Raw genomic sequence first — 13,611 nt, forward strand, 5'->3', positions numbered from 1 at the left:
GGCAGAGAGATAGTGTTTGCAAACATTCAAGTTCTTCTGCATTGAACATTTCTGATGTGATCAGATGATCCCCATTACATGTCCAACTAGTCCAACCAGTACTGTGAATAAATATAATACTTTATAATGTTTTTGCCTTCTTCCCATAGTGCATCCTGGTGCCATGTGTTCCCCAGGTAAGCGACGCACACGCACCCGGCCATCCACGTGATGTAAAAGAAAACGTGATTCATCAGACCAGGCCACCTTCTTCCATTGCTCCGTGGTCCAGTTCTGATGCTCACGTGTCCACTGTTGGCTCTTTCGGCGGTGGACAGGGGTCAGTATGGGCACCCTGACTGGTCTGCAGCTATGCAGCTCCATACGCAACAAACTGATGCTCTGTGTATTCTGACACCTTTCTATCAGAACCAGCATTAACTTCTTGAGCAATTTGAGCTGCAGGAGCTCTTCTGTTGGATCGGACCTCAGCCTTCAGTGAACCTCGGCCGTCCATGACCCTGTCTCCGGTTTACCACTGTTCCTTCCTTGGAGCACTTTTGATAGATACTGACCACTGCAGACCGGGAACACCCCACAAGAGCTGCAGTTTTGGAGATGCTCTGACCCAGTCGTCTAGCCATCACAGTTTGGCCCTTGTCAAACTTGCTCAAACTTGCCCATTTTTCCTGCTTCTAACACATCAACTTTGAGGACAAAATGTTCACTTGTGCACATCCTGATATTGCGGAGTTAGATGCGTTACTGGGTCAACATATTTTGTTGATCCTGGAACAACATTCTAGTATGAAAATTTAGTCTTAACCCTATTCCTATCCCTAAACCTAACCCTACCCATAAATTATCCCAAAAATCAGAGGGAAATGATAGATGAATAACACTGATGTAGAAGCACCAATTCATGATTTTAAGCCTAAACTTGACATAATCTGTAAACTTGTCCCTCAAATCTGATTGGTTGATTTGAATGTTGATCCAGGATAATCAAAAATATTGACCCAGGAACATGTTGAACTCGACAAAATCAGTTTATGCTTCACTGCTTCACTTGTTGCATAACATATCCACCCACTAACAGGTGCCGAGATGAAGAGATAATCAGTGTTATTCACTTCACCTGCCGGTAGTTTCCATATATTTTCCATATACCTTAATCAGAATATCATAAGTTCATAATTCATAAATGTCATTATATTTTGAGGAGTCACAGCATATGACAATTTAAAATTTGAACTATCGTAAGACAATAAGATTGATATTTTCTGCCCGTAGTTCAATGAAAACATTGACAAGACAGGACAAAGGACTGAACAAAACAGGGAATATCAGAGTAAACGAGGGAACTAATGAGATAATTAACGAACACCAGGTGAACAGATGAAACTGACACAGACTGGGACACTAGCTCAACTTAGAATGACAGAAACAAACACATAATCCTGACATATATCAGGAACAGAAAAAAAACAGTGTCTATTCTTGGCAGAAAGGAGACTATAAAGGAAGGAGAGAAAAGGGGAAAAAACTAATTCTCGGTTTCAAATCTCATTTTAGGCATGTTAGTTCACAGATTTAAAGCATGGATGTTTGTGCCGATGTAAATAAATGTATTTTCACAAGTTCACACTTATGCATGATTAGATTAAAAGAGTAAAAGAATGTGTATTTGGAGAGCTGTCCAGGGGAGGGAATGTGGCCCGGACCCAGAGAACTCCCTCGTATCTCTGACCAGGACAGTATCCGGGCGAGGGTGAGGAGACGGGCGGTGGAGGGATGCAGAAAACTGTTGAGGAACATAGCTGAGTCTATGTATTTATAGGCCTCCTCTTACACTGATTGGGTAGATCATTTGAACATGCTCCTCACGGATTTTGTTAATAAAACATAATTTCTATGGATAACATTAAATATGTATGTTGCGATGTACAACGATCATGTGGTCACAGACGTGTCAGCAGTTTTATTTGTCATCTTTTAGAAACATCATAAGATATCTGACTATTACTTCCTCAAAAAGGGCGACCCTCAGAGTGAAACACACTTTCCCTAAATCCAGCTTAAAGAGCAGAAACATCTCAGACGACGGATGTGACCGCGGCGCAGAGCTGTTTACTGACTCTTCTGTCCAGATCTGTTCGATTTACACACTTTTCTGTGCTCAGATACTGCAGCCTTTCATTTCAGCTACTAAAACTGGATCATAGTTTGTCTGTTTTCTTTTCTCTTCTTTGTAGATTTTCTGCTGACTTTTGAATCTCATGAAAATTACACCACAGAAGTGTGTTTCATTACACCATGTGTCATCATCTGCAATCCTAAATATACACTTCTGTTTTTCTTGTGAAGGAAAATCTGTCAACTGTGACACAGAGACGGATCCCGTAACACGTCTAATGCTGAAATCCACTCCACATTGTATCCTTTTTTATTGTTATGACTTCATATATTTCTTTGCTTATTTATTTCATGTACTGTACTGTTTCAGTTCATTATATTGTATGGATGTAAATTAATGCCAAATATTTTTGAAATAAAAAGCTTGTTGAATTGCTCTAATTGAAAAAAAAAAATCTGCATTACATTAGCTGTGCTTGCATTTAGATGCATTGTATTTTTAAGGCTTGCATTTTTATGGGCTGAAATTCAACATGGTCGTATATTTAAGCTGTGAATATTTCAATTAATAATATTTCACACAGATTTTCATTATTAAAAATTCAATAATTTATATTCACCTTTCAGATTTCACTTCCAAAATATTCATTCTGTTTAAAAATACAAATATATAAATATATAAATATATTTATATAAATATATAAAATTCGACTAACAATTTTCAGTCCATTTTATGTCGCTTTACAAATTCGCTTCCACAAATTCAGTGGTTCAAATTCGGCAGAAAATTCAACATTTCACATCCGGGAACTGCAGGAAAAGACGTGCTGAATAAAGGGGCGGGGCCTGGTTGAGTTTGTTAGTAGTGTGTTGAAACTGGCGGAATTGCTTGACCAATCACAACACACTGCTCCAGCCGACCAATTAGAGCACATTGTGCTTTTCAGAAGGAGGGGCTTCACAGAGACAGGAACTAAACAGAGCGTTACTGACAGACTGGGAAGAGAGGAGCTGCAACAATGGAGAATATGAGGAAAATAATCAACATTCAAGCAGGAAAACCTGCTCTAGTAGAGCACAAAAACAACATCAGGAGTTTGAAAAAGGGCACAATACTGTAGATCCCCTGAGGCCTTCAACACTCTTCCACTTACGCTGCAGTCACTCCTTTTCCATGACGGGACAATATTTGCCCCTTTATAAAGGCAGAGTTTTTCTAACCCTATTAAATGTATGTCATGTTTTATGCCAAATTCTCAAAACTCCATTAATATAATTATTAATATAATAAATAAAGCAATTAACTAAACTAAATCAATTTGAATCAAATGAAATCAAATGAATTTAATGCTGCTCAGAGGTGGCTTGAATGCAATTAAGAAATAAAGTTTTAAATAAAAAATGTTCAATAGAGAAATATGAAGCGGTGGTAAAAACAAAGTGATACTTAATTAGTGTTAATGAGTGAGTCGGCGAGTCGTTCATTCATTCTTTCATTTATTCAGTAATAAAGCGAGTGGCTGTATATGAAGGAGTCATTGAATCATTGACTCTCCTGATTTGAATATTAGTTCACTAACGAAAGCACAGTGTGTTGAATGGAGACGAACAACACTTCTGCCGTAGCTTTAGTGGGAAATAGAGCAAACAATACTGACACTACTGTGTTTAACATTTACAGCACTTAATATTACCTTTTTGTTTCTTGAACTGTTGTATAAAATCATTGTCACATCTGCAATCGTGTGGCTGTTCAGGGGAAATGCATTCTTGCTTGTATAATAAATATATTATGAACATTTAAAACAAGAACTCACACAGGGTCTACTACTGATATGAGTGCAATGTCAATACAGCCTGTTACCTTGATTTCATAAGCTTGAATTAATTGGTCTAAAGAGAAAAATTATAATGACTATTTTGTCTAAAGACTACATATAAAATAGCTATCAAAATGAATGTTGGTAGCTGTAGTTTGACTAAAAGTAATGAGTAAGACTTGACAAAAATGTGATGACTTTTCGTCGACTAAAACTAGACTAAAATATGAAAGACTAAAATGACTAAAATGTGACTAAGACTAAGGAGCATTTTCATCTGAAGATAAAGACTAAGACTAAATCATAAATGGCTGCCAAAATTAACACTGACACACACACACTCACACACACACACACACACACACACACACACACACACACACACACACACACACACTCGTGAACTCACACTAACTCTTGTACACGTACATGCACACACATATATTCAAACACACCCCACTCAAAGTACATGCATATATACTATTTCTCTCTTTTTACACTTTCATCACACAATTCATTCTACTTTGTTCATTTTTATTTTTCCTGCTCATATATTATCCTGTTTATACAAATTGTACATTGTGTTGCCAAAGCATTTATATGAGCAGGAAAAATAAAATTAACAAAGCAGAACGAATTGTGTGATGAATGTGTAAAAAGAAAAAAAAGAGAAAAAAGTATATGTGTATGTACTTTGAGTTGTGTGAGTGTGTGTTTGTGTGATGTGTGTGTGTGTGTGTGTGTGTGTGTGTGTGTGTGTGTGTGTGTGTGTGTGTGTGTGTGTGTGTGTGTGTGTGTGTGAGAGAGTGTGAGCGAGAGCGAGAGAGAGAGAGAGTAGGGCGCATCACTGTTCGACCTGACACCTAGATGAACACTTTACAGTTGGTTTTGTGGCTGTAAATCATTTTCTTTAAACGCTATTGAAGGTAGAAACGTGAATACCAATGTCGTAACTTTAGAGACGGTCCCTAAATTTGCAAAAATCAACTTTATGCCAGTATCTGCTTTCTCTGAGCCTATATAGTATATCCTACATCACAAACGAGGTGCGAGTTTGGTCTTTTATATCACTGTACGAGTCCATTAAGCTGTGTTAAGCGTGTTATATATCCTGATGGCAGGGGAATCCTGTGAGGGAAACCCTATTATTACAACACAGCGCCGCGATATAAAGTTAAGGAAACTAAACAACAGAGAGAAATATATGTATACCTTAGATTTAACATTTGATCTGTACATCAGCATCGGAGAATAACGTTATAATCTCGTTCACTGTAGAGAAAGCTGCTTATGTAGCCTACACAGGGAAAGAAACTGTAAAGACACTGAATTAAGCGTAAATGCAGCTTTAGTGTCTTTATCAGCTTTTCTGCATTTATACTGGCCCTGATAATCATCACACACTCACTTAACGCTTGCTCCATTTCTGTAAATCCGTTTTTATGAATGAATGATGACTTACTCTTCGTAAACAGCCGCTAGCGACACCTGCTGGTGAAGTCAACTAACAGCAGATGGAGATCATGCATTGGCACTCTACTGCTTTTCCTGGATGTGAAATGTTGAATTTTCTGCCGAATTTGAACCACTGAATTTGTGGAAGCGAATTTGTAATGCGAAATAAAATGGACTGAAAATTGCTAGTCGAATTTTATAGGTTGTATTTTTAAACAGAATTAATATTTTGGAAGTGAAATCTGAAAAGTGAATATAAATTATTGAATTTTTAATAATGAAAATCTGTGTGAAATATTTTTAATTGAAATATTCACAGATTAAATATATGACCATGTTGAATTTCAGCCCATAAAACTGCAAGCCTTAAAAATACAATGCATCTAAATGCAAGCACAGCTAATGTAATGCAGATTTTGGTAACACTTTATAATAACTGCACACTATGAAGCATTAGTTAAGCATTAGTTAATAGTTATTTCATCACTTATAAAGCATTAATAGACATTAGTAAGTAGTTTATAAATACAGCTATAATTGCTTTATTCTTGATTTATAAGCATAGCTATAATGTGTTTAATAATTGTATTTTCATACTTTATTAATAATCAATTTATCATTTCTAAATTAAGTATTACATTATTTACAATCCAGTTATTTAGGAGTTGGCAGTAGTTCATTTAGTAAGTGTAAGTAAATGATTAATAAACTATTTAAACATTCATTTATACATCTTATTATTTAGACACATAGTAATAGTTACTTAGTGTGTTAGTAAATGTTTTATTAACACATATTCCTACTGCAATTCATGATTAATTCAGGTAGTTATAAAACATTTAGAAGTAGTCAGTTAACTATTTTTGTGAGCTCATCTAAAGTGAGGACGATTTATGCTTTGTAAAGCTTTTATAAATGAGATTTAAAGGTTCAGTGATCTTCTGCAGTGCTGTTCTCTAATGTTTTAAAGTTAGTACCGAGATAGTTTTGACACTAGGAATATGTTAATAAAGCATAAATGTACATTTAAATATTTTATTAATCATTTACTTACACTTCCTAAATGATCTTATGAACTACTGACAACTCCTAAATTACTGGTTTGTGAATAATGTAATACTTGATTTAGAAATGATAAATTGATCATTAATAAAGTATGAAAATACAATTATTAAACTCATTATAGATATGCTTATAAATCAAGAACAAAGCATTTATAGCTGTATTTATAAATGGCTTACTAATGTCTATTAATGTTTTATAAATGATGAATTAACTATTTACTAATGCTTAACTAATGCTTCATAGCGTGAGTTATTCTAAAGTGTTACCCAGATTTTTTTTTTTTTTTCAGTTAGAGCAATTCAACAAGCTTTTTATTTCAAAAATATTTGGCATTAATTTACTTCCATAGTATTGTAAATGTTGGCCGTCATGACCAATAAAGCTTTGATTTTAACTTGCCGTTGGAGTCCTCATCAGAATCACTCAGTCATGAACATAATGCAAAATAATGAAATTCTGAGGTTTAATAATGAGAAATGACCAAACATTTACACACATATAAGCACAATGATAAGTTTCTTGAAATGTGTTTTTATCATTAAATGGAACTTTAACTTTAACTTTAAAACAATTAAATGTTTTTATCATTATTATACCATTTTCTTTGATTGGATGTGTGTGATTTTGGCATGTCAGCTAACTTCAGTGAGTGTAAAAAGTGGTAAAATTACACAAAATTACAAAAAAATCATTTTAAAATATTCTTATTGTCCCCACAATTTGTTAATTTAATATTCTATTTTGACAATAATATTAAATATTTTGTACATGTCCCTAACAATGTCCACCCTGTCATTATGGGGTAACTGCCCCTTTAAGGAAAACTAACAGGTTGAAATTAACACAGTTTAACGCAGCCGGCCCGGCCTGTAAGCCGTCTCACACTGCACACAGTTGCTCTCTGATGAACATCATAAGCGTGATGTAACCCGTTAGGATGCCGTTGAGAAACCCGCTGACGTACTCAGTGAATTCCCCGTTTGGTCTTTCTTCAGTGGAGGTTAAAACATCTTCTGCAAGAACATCAAGAATCTACACTTTTATTTCCTCATCTTCATCATATTGTGTTTGTAGTTGGATGTTGTCAAGCTTAAAATATCCACACTATCATAGTGAAATATTAATATAAAAACTTCAGAAATTCAAAATATATATTTTAAACAGTACACATTCAGCTTCAACAAAGAATCACTTTTAACTGAAGGTACACTATGTGTTCATTAAATGCTAAAGTGCTAAAGTGTCCACCCTGTCACTGTCCACCCTGTCACCTAGCCTTCCATGTGCAGTTTTTGCCACATTCTGATAATGTTTTCACTAGGGCTGTCGATTTAATGCATTCATTCAGTGCAATTAATTATGGAAAAAAATAACAGGTTGAAATGATTAACACATTTAACACACCGCCCCATGATGCATCAACATGATACAACCAATGAGTCACTGTGTGAAGTAGATGTGGATTACACACGGACCGGATCTGGGCCGACACTATATTGCTGTCAGGGAGACTATGCAGTTAAAATGCACCTAAAATTCAAGATATGAGGGCAAAAAATGTCCCGTATGGATTTTTGTCTTATATTTATATAAAATTATATAGTCATCAACATATATGTGGAAGGGCACAGTGTGAAAGGCACAAACAAGTTGTTTTGGTCAGGTTCTGGAGGACATCATGATTGGCAGAAACTCTGAACAGGCGCTCTCTACAGACTGATCCATGTCTGAATGTTTGTGGAAGAGGAATGATGTAGAAAATATATCCCTGAAATCATTCTTTATTTTGGTTAAGGGTTTCTTCTTGTTCCTGTTTTTTCTCTGATGTTCCTGTTCTCTTCACCCATTAAAGCCTCTGTCCACCCTGTCATCTTGTTGTCCATCTTGTCATCTTTTATGAAAATAAATAAATTATTTTAACAAGTTAGCAAAACCTTCTGTGAGATTTATTTATAAAAGCCAGTTAGTATTGATTGAAAGTTTGACCAGATATATTTGTTAGATGTTATTTAGAAAAGAAAGTGCAGCTATCGCATGTTTTACAGGGAAACAAATATTTTGCAGTAATTTCATTATTATTAAAAGTCTTTTCCTATTAACTCAAATGTATTGTTGAGAAAGGGACTAAATATATTTCTGGAAAATGTACATTTTACAATTATTATGCAATGAAAATGTGTTTTTTGACCATGACAGGACATATTGCATTTCTAACAGCCCAAGGTCTCCTTAATACAACAAATATGAAGATAAATGGAAATGTTCAGCTTTTTATTCTGGAAACTGTGAAGTCTCAAAGGCACTTTATGGTGATTTTGCCCCAGCACATGGATATCATGAGAGTAGAAACAGAATACTACATGCTAGCTAGCCTACATATATTTATACATATGACTACATAAATGATAACACCTTTCATTGCTGTTTTGTTCGCTGTTGGTTATATTACCAGCTGGTGTAACAGCAGTCAACAGGATATTAACACAGAAATGCAATGCAATGCAAATCAGTATCCACTGCTAACTGCTATCGGTACAGTTTCTGTCAGCCCAACACAAGTCCTCTGTTTACAGACACTTTGACTGTTTCTGGAGGTTCAGTTCGATCATAATTAGGTGTATCCTGTGTGTGTTTGTGCTGTGAAAGAGAGTTAATGATGGTGGTAAAGTTAGTTTAACGTTTGACATTCGTCAGACTTTCGGTTTCATACTCATTAAACTCTCAGCACATTTGACGTTTACAGCCCAAACCAACTCAGATATGGATAAACAAATGTCCTTTGCATTGCACAAGGCTTAATATCACCAAATAAAATATATATTAATTAGCCCTATAAATCAATTAAACAATTTAACGATATGACATTATGATATCAAACTAATAGTAAAATGTTCAGAAAAATATACCCTTTATTGCACAAGGCTCTGTTTTTGAAATTAGCATTTCATATATTTTATAATATTTTTTTGAAATTTAAATGTATACAATTCTGTAAATCCATTAAACTACAACACCATTTGACCTAAAAATATCAAACCAACTCTAAATTACTCTGAATATTATTCTTTATGATGCACAAGGCTTATTTTCCAGATTATTAATCTGGTATTTCTCATATACAGTACTAAATCCATTTAAATCCATTAAACTACAACACCGTTTGGCCTAAAACTGTCAAACCAACAGTAAATTACTCTTTATGATGCACAAGATTTATTTTCCAGATTATTAATCTGGTGTTTTTTATATACAGTACGAAATCCATTTAAATCCATTAAACTACAACACCGTTTGGCCTAAAAGACTGCCTAGACTAACTAGACAGCGACAGGCAGGTGAGTTTGATCAGGGCTGGAGATAAACTGTGCAGGAAAGTAGATCTTGAAGGCTAGAGTTAAGAAGTCACCTTTATTTATATAGCGCTTTTTACAATGCAGATTGTATCAAAGCAGCTTTACATTGATAACTGGTACATAATTTTTGCTGCACAGCAGCTCTTAAAGAATAGTGTCAATGCAGGCAGATCAAAGCACTGTTGAATAAATGTCAAGAATACTGTTGAATATCAAATGTCAAGTCAAATGTCAAGAACACCTGATATGTGTGTTAGTTGGGTGTAGTCTTTGTGGTGTGTTTTCAAGCGCAACTTTTTGGCCGAGACGCAGATTGTTGAAGTTTCACATGCTTTTTTTATTCACCGCACAGAAAGCAGGAAGTAACAGAACAGCAGTGATGCACTAGATGACATAGTATAACAAAGACACCTATTGGTAAATTACTATATTACAACACTCCCACTTAATTTACAATAACATTAAGTCATGTTATAGTAAAGAACATATTACTTTTGACAAAAACAAAACAAAAAATGCAATAGTGTCAAAATACAACAAACTATACTAACACAAACCAGTAATATCTTATCTAATATTCTTTGTCCTTTTTTTTGCCATGTTAACATTAAACAGTCTAGCCTCTTTAGTGTTAGACTAAACAGAATTAAATGAAACAAAGTCCTATCTCACTTCTAAGATACTCAAATCTCTGTTTTACCAATGGCTTGGTCAAGATATCTGCCTTCATGTCATGTGTAGGACAGTATTGCACTTGTATTTGTCCATTCTGCACACACTCACGAATGTAATGATAGCGAATGTCTGTGTGCTTAGTTCTTGAATGTTCAGCTGGATTCTTTGCAATTGCAATGGCTCCTTGATTGTCCTCCAGGATCACCACTGGCGTAGCATCCATTCCAAGATCACTCAGTAGTCGTCTAAGCCAGACACATTCTTGAGATGAACATACTCAGCTTCCGCTGTCGAAAGAGCAACTGTTGATTGTTTCTTGCTGCACCAGCTCACGGCTCCTCCACTCAGTAGAAACACATTACCGGTTGTTGAGCGACGATCATCCTGATCTCCAGCCCAATCAGCATCTGAGAATCCGATCAAGGTTCCAGATTCTGACTAGCGAGTTCTGTCGTACCCTTCAAGTACCGTAGTATCCTCTTCACAGCCGTCAGATGCGCAGTACTTGGATTTGCGTTGAACTTTGATACAACACTCACTGCTTGTGCTATGTCAGGACGTGTTGCCAAAGCAGCATACAGTAAGCTACCTACCATCGACTGGTAGTTACTTGAGTTCACAGGCTTACTGACACTGTCGTCCTTTTTTAGCTTCTGATTCACATCAGCTGGGGTTGCAACGGGGTTAGCATCATGCATGCCATACTTTCGAAGAATTGCTTCAATGTAATGCTTCTGATGAAGAAACATACATTTCTTCTCCTTGTCTTGGATGACAGAGATACCCAAGCTATAGGAAAGTTCTCCCATGTCCTTCATCTTGTAGCGCTTCTTAAGAGCAAGTTTTAGATCTTCCATACTTTCCATCGACTCTGTGATTAGTATCAGATCATCAACATACACAGCTAATGTCTCCAGCTCCTGTCGAGATCTTACAAACACACACGGGTCGGATGTACTCTGATTGAAGCCAATGTTTTTCATGAACTCTGTAAAGGTTTTGCTCCAGCAGCGAGGAGATTGCTTCAGCCCGTATATTGACTTCTTCAGTTTGCATACCAAACTTTCCTCCCCTGATCTGATGTGTCCCTCTGGTTGTTCCATGTAGATTTCCTCATCCAGATGTCCATTCAGGAACGCAGTTTCTACATCCATCTGATGTACATGTAGATTATTCTGAACGGCGAAAGACAGTGATGTACGAATTGAGTTAAATCTTACCACGGGTGAAAAAGTCTCATCGTAGTCAGCACCATATTTCTGTGAGTATCCTTTAGCAATGAGTCTGCACTTATATCTTTCCACTCGTCCATCACTCTGATGCTTGACTTTGAACACCCATCTAGATCCTATAGCCTTCCGATTCTTTGGTAGCTCAACTAAATCCCACGTCTCATTTCCAACAGCGATTCATATTCCAAATCAGCCGCATCCTGCCATTCCTTTGCGTTAGGACTCATCATTGCCTCTTTCAGTGTGCTTGGTTCTTCAACACAACAAACACCAGCATAATGATCAACTGTCACCAGATCAGCAAACTCATCATATCCAAATCTTTTGGGTGGTTTTCTGATTCTGCCGCCTTCTCTAGCAGTCTTATCGACAGTAACATCGACTGGTGTTGTCTTGTCAGTTTTCATGTTAACTTCATTCTCAGAAGAAGAAATGTCCACTTCTTGTTTCCAGTCAAAGTCTGACTCGTTGAAGATCACATCCCGACGAATTAGAATCCTTCTTTTTTCTTTGTCGAACAATCGGTAGCCCTTCGCATTGTTGGGATATCCCACGAAACGTAGCTTCACAGCCTTCTTGTCCAGTTTTCTTCTTTCTGCGTCTGGAACATGTGCATAAGCTACACAATCAAACACTTTCATGTGACTTACATTTGGCTGTTTATCATACCATCTTTGGTCTTTTGCTTCAGAACAGATGTGGTCTGGTCACTTTCTCTTCACACTCATTGGAGAATGTTTTCTCAAATTCCTTGAATTTGTTAAGCACTTCACTCTTTTGCCTCATAAAGTATACTTTGCAACATCTAGAATAGTCATCGATGAAAGTCACAAAATACTTTGGCCCACCTATAGACTCTGCATGGGACCACAGACATCACTATGAACCAACTGCAATTTGCGTTTGGAACGGATTTCTCCCACTGGCTTGTGAGGCTTTCTAGACAGCTTGCCTTCCTCACAGGCTTCACAGAAGAGAACTTCTTTATCTGCAGAAAAGTCCATTCCATTCACCAGATTTTTTAAAGTTCCTTCAATTTGGTGGTGTGACCCGGTCGCTGGTGCCACACGCTGGCTGTTACTAATGCACTTGACGCACAATGACAGTCGGGTGAATTTCCCTCAATATCCAGCTGATACAGCCCATCAGATCTTTGTGTTCCCATTCCTCTGAGATCTCCATTTTTACTACGGATGTAACAGTGAGATTTTTTTAACTGCACTGTATTTCCTCTTCTAACAGCAGCTCCCACTGAGAAGAGATTCCCGGATGGCTTTGGAAAATACAGCACATCAAACATCGTGACATTTTTGACATCATCCACTTTGAATGTCATTCTCAGCTTAACATTACCAAGTCCTAAGGCGTCAACCGCTCTGCCGTCGCCGAGTTTCACTGACTGTGGTTTTGGAAATTGCTGGTAGTTTTGGAGGATTTCTTCAGGACACGTCATATGCTTTGATGCTCCAGAGTCGATCAACCACTCGATCTGTTGTGTCACTTTATCCTGGTTAGCCTCTAGAGATAGAGATAAAAGCACTCTCAGACAAATCTTCTGAATGTTCACATGTTACGTTTTTTGCTTTGTGGGTTTTATTCCTTTGGATTTTATTCTTTTTTGTTTTACTTGGACAATATGTCCCTCTTTCCCACAATTGTAACATCTCCACGATCTATCAGTTCTCACCGTCTTGGATTTGGACTGCATATCACCGCCAATCTGCGTTGACATCGCTGACGCACCACCGGACGCAGCACCGCCATAGTTACCATCGGTAGACATTCGCTTTGTTCTTCATTTATTAATGCTTGCTGAACAAACTGTAGCGTTAAATTGTCCAAGTTGGTTTCCAGACAAGTGTAGCATAGCTTGATGGCAGATTACCCAGCAGCATT

The sequence above is a fragment of the Megalobrama amblycephala genome, linkage group LG23 (assembly GCF_018812025.1).
Source record: "Megalobrama amblycephala isolate DHTTF-2021 linkage group LG23, ASM1881202v1, whole genome shotgun sequence".
NCBI classification, from domain to species: domain Eukaryota; kingdom Metazoa; phylum Chordata; class Actinopteri; order Cypriniformes; family Xenocyprididae; genus Megalobrama; species Megalobrama amblycephala.